We start from the raw sequence: 4,607 nt of genomic DNA on the forward strand, positions 1-4,607 counted from the left end.
GTGCTCCAGGGAAGGGGTCGGCCGGACGGGAGGCACCCCAGGGAGGCACTCGGAGCCTGGAAGGTGGTCGGGCGCAGGGAGGTGGGAGGCTCAACGCAGGAGCGCCCCCTACTGGCCCGCCACAGAGCACACCCGGGATTGCTACCTCACCCATCTTAAAAAGGCTTTCACCCAGCAAGGACACTCCTCCAGAGAGGTAGATGCACATTTGAAAGAGCCACCGGGATACCACGTGAGGAACTGCTGCAGTACAGAGCACCCCCCCACACACACCCACAAATCGCACACCGCTGGTGATGACCTATCACCCTTCCCTGGAACCTGTATGGAAAACCCTCAAACAATTGCAACCCATATTAGAAAGAGACCCTATTCTTAAAAAGATCTTCCCATAGCCACCCATCCTAGCCTTCAAAAAGCACCGAACCTCGCCAACCTCATCACCAGAAGCAAACTTCCTCAAGCCCAGAACACACCAAAAGGATCCAGACCGTGCCAGGACAAGAGATGCAAAACCTGCCCCCACATCTCCACCACCCCCACTATTACTACCCCCCACAACAGAGCCATCAGCATCCCAGGATCGTACAGCTGCACCTCCAGAAATGTGATATACCTCATCCAATGCACCAAATGCCCTGATGGAAGATATGTAGGAGAGACCAGACAACAACTGCACACCAGAATGAATGCACACCGGACATCCATCAAAGACAGAAACACCCAGTTACCGGTGGGGGCACATTTCTCACAGGAGGGCCACGCTCTCTCCAATCTCCCAGTCCTGATCCTCAAGGGAAACTTACACAACACTTCCCAGAGACGAGCCTACGAGCTCCATTTCATCAACCTGCTGGATACTAGAGATCAGGCACTAAACATAGACATTGGATTTATGATACATTACAATCTGCCTGGCACCTGACTCCCCAGCCCAGCTCCTGGCTTCTTCACTTTTCACCCCATCCAGGAAGAGCACACACCGACTGCTGCAGCTTCCTTAGCCTGACGAAGGGTTTTTGAACCCGAAAGCTTGCTTAATAACAATTCTCCAACCACTTGGGTTGGTCTAATAAAAGATATCACATTCACCCAAGGAACCTTGTCTGCCTATATCCTTAGACCAACACGGCTACAACCTACACCCCTGCAGTTTAAATAAAAAACTCAAAGCTTTTTTTTTTTTCTTCTTGAACTGCCACTTCCTTTCCTGGAGAGACAGGGGCAGCCAGGAGCTGCAAACAGCCCTTCCTAATGGGAGGTGTTTAGGAACCAAAGCCGGGCTGGGCTGTTCTTTCAATGCAGATTCTCACTTTCCTTTTCAGCCTTTTTTTTTGTTTTTTTAAGGACATTTTTTCCTTTCCAGGTCAAATCAGGGGAGTCTGGAGGGAGAAGGCTGCAGGGGGAGTCCCCCCCCGGGTGCAGGAGGATATTGCTGGCCTGGGGCTTTCCTTTGACAATCCCTTGAATCCCGGCTCTTCCATCCTGTGACCCAGGCAAGTGCAACCCCGCACAGGGGAGATGCTGTGATCCCCCCCACCCCGGCACTGTCGGTTTAGGGGGTTTTGCAGTTTTGGGAGATTTTTTATGTAGCGGTTGCTTATTTGGGGCTGTTTTTGTAATATGGCAGTTCCCAACCCACGGATCGGGGTTGCAGAAAGAAGATGGGACTGCAGAAGGGCCCGGCAGGGGTGACACCCCAGCTTCCCCCACCCCTCCACCTTGCTGCCTCCCTGGTGGGCAAGTCCCAGGTGGTCTCCAGGTCACTGGAGTCTGCACTGGACAAAGTCCTTGGCATCACTTGCCCGTGGTCTCTGTGCTGAGTCTCATCCCCTGTGACACCCAGGGCCCCAGAGATGAAACAGGAAGGGGGAGAGTCTGGGGATTTACTTCCCCCCCACAACGAAAAAGTTTGGGAATCCCACCCGACCCATGGAGCCATTTCATGTAGTCCAGTGGTTCCCAAACTCTCACAGATTGCACTCCACCCATTTAAAATGATACATCTTAAAGTACCACCAACACATTTTTTAGTTCAACCTTAAGTACCACCCATGAACGCCGCATTCCCCCGACGGCTGGGGGGGCACGGTGGTGGTAGGAGCGCAGCAGCAGTAAGCGGGGGAGCTCCCACGACACGGGGGCACGTGCACACCCCGAGCATGATGCTGCCGGCGGTGGCTGTGGGCGGCCGCCGACCCTTGACAATGCAATTAAAATAGCACTGTGTCGGCGGTGCCTTTTTGTAGGGGGTGCAGTGCCATGCTCAGCGGGTGCACGTGCACCAGCATTCACCTCTTAAGCGTTGCCCTTTGTACCACCAGCAAATTTTGGCATACAAAGTTAATTATAATGAATCTGTTAACACACACCCCTGACAGCTTTTCTGCATATCGCTAGTGGGATTGGGAACCACTGTAGACCAGGATTCAACACTTCCAGCATTTTAGGTCAACCTGAGTGGGAGAAACCAGGGATAGCCCCAGTTTCTCTCTTATCTGGCTACACAGAGCTTCTGCCAAGCATGTGGATTTCCATGGAGGGCTGCAAATCCCAGCATGCCCTGGGAGAGGGTGATGTACAGGTATGGCTACCTTCAAATGGGAAATCACCTCTTATATTGCTAGATGAGGATGGAAATCGAAGGTCACGGTACCCCAGGGAAACCAGATCTGTGTCTAACGATCAAGAGAGCAAACTCACATGTCCCCTAACAGCTCTACCAAGGGGGAGCAGAAAGGGAAAGTCACTTCTCGCCACAGGCTTGCATTTTGGGGAGTGGGAACAACGCCCGCCTGCACACGTCGCAGCATGAGCTACGTGGGGTCAGCCCCTGCGAGGGCAGCACCGGGCAGCTCTGCAGTTCCCACCCCCCGTCACTCGGGGCAAGGAGCATTGCTGAGAGGGGAGCCAGGGGACAGGGTAGGCACAACTCACCTGCAGCCAGGTCCTCCCGCCGTGAGCTTTCCCCTGGCTCCTGCTCAACACAGCCCCTGAGCTCCCCCTGGCCTCGCTGGAGACGGCAGATGAAGTCAGGGGTGGGACCTCGGTCTCCTGTTTGGGGCAGGGGTCTTAGAGGGATGGTTCATAGATTCATAGACATTAGGGGCTGGCAGGGCCCTCTTGAGATCATCACTTCCAACCCCCGTGTGCTTGTGCAGGAAAGACTGCTGGGGACAGATGAGCCCGGCAAGGTGAGCATCCAGGTGTTTTTTGAAGGTATCTGGAGTAGGTGATTGTACCCCATCCGGGGGGAGTCTATTCCAGACCCTGGACTCTCTCCAGCTTCTCCACTCCTTCTTCCTGAAGTGCGGTGCTCACACCCGGATGCAGTACTCCAGATGTGGCCTCACCAAGGCCAGGTAGAGCGGGAGGATGCCATCCTTAGTCTTGTTTGAGACACATCGGTAGATGCATGCCAGTGTTTTGTTTGCTTCGCCAGCTGCGGCATTGCGTCGGTGGCTCATGTTCGTTGTATGGTCTATCGAGACCCGCAGGTTTCTTTCCGTTGCGGCGGTGGAAGTCAGGGATATGGACAAAAGACGGCTGAAGGAGACACATTTCACAGCATGGGAAAGCCCATCATGTAGAAATGGTTCATGTGGTCTTTGCTGAGCTGGAAAAATCTTTGGAGGCCTTCCCTAAGGAAATCCTTTGCGGGGAATGGAGGGGAAAGAAAGCACCAGTAGAGCAAATTACCCTTGTAAAAGGAAGGTCCCTGTATTAGAGATTCTCTGGAAAGGAAAACGGGTTTTCCTTTGGCCCTACGTCAAATCCCCTTCTTCTTATCCCAGTGACGGTTATCTGACATGCAGAGGGGTTTGAAAGGACAAGAAAACACTGGACAATGGCAGGGTGATTGAGAGTCAATCCAGTGAAACCCGAGTCTGTGGTCTATGGAGATGAAGCTGTGGGGAAGGACGTGGACAGACGTGCGCAGTGACTCCTGGTGCGAAGGACCCGGGTTGCAGCGCGTGCACGTGCGTGAGGTGAGGAGGAGCCGAGGAAACACAGGATCCACGCGTGGGAGCAGCAGAGGCCGAGACGACTCCATCACCTTCTGCCGGGGCATCTCCAACGGGGGAGAAAGGGGATGTCGCCAGCACTGAGCCGAGCACGCTGCAGTGTAAATGTGATTGCACGGGACACGCTAGGCGAGAGAGGGAGGAAATCAGCACAAATCCCAGGAACAGCTGGCAGTGGATTTGTCGGCACAATGAAGTGGAGATGACATGAAGACGCTGGGAAGGCAAAGGGAGACCGCGCTGCCATGACACTGCTGCGCAGGGAAGCCCCAGGAGTCGCACGAATGGGGAAGACTCAGGGGACGGCAGCTGGACGAAACGAAGGAGGAAATATCAGTGTGAAACGTGGGAGAGGCCTGATCCCCCACAGCCCCGGTGCAGCTCTCCACTCCGAGCTCGTCTCTGGCACCCCCGGCTCCAGGACCTGCTCCGTGCTGGGGCCACCCCGCGCTGGCAGAGCTCCCGCCGGCCGTGCCACCTTCCCGCCGCCCCTTGCCCTCCTGGCCGCGGGCTCTGGCGCCAGGTCTCTGGGGTGGGACCTCGTCCCTGGGGGCAGCTGTGCGGTGTCGGGGGCAGCTCGGC

The sequence above is a fragment of the Alligator sinensis genome, unplaced genomic scaffold, assembly GCF_000455745.1.
Source record: "Alligator sinensis unplaced genomic scaffold, ASM45574v1 scaffold868_1, whole genome shotgun sequence".
Classification (NCBI taxonomy): domain Eukaryota; kingdom Metazoa; phylum Chordata; order Crocodylia; family Alligatoridae; genus Alligator; species Alligator sinensis.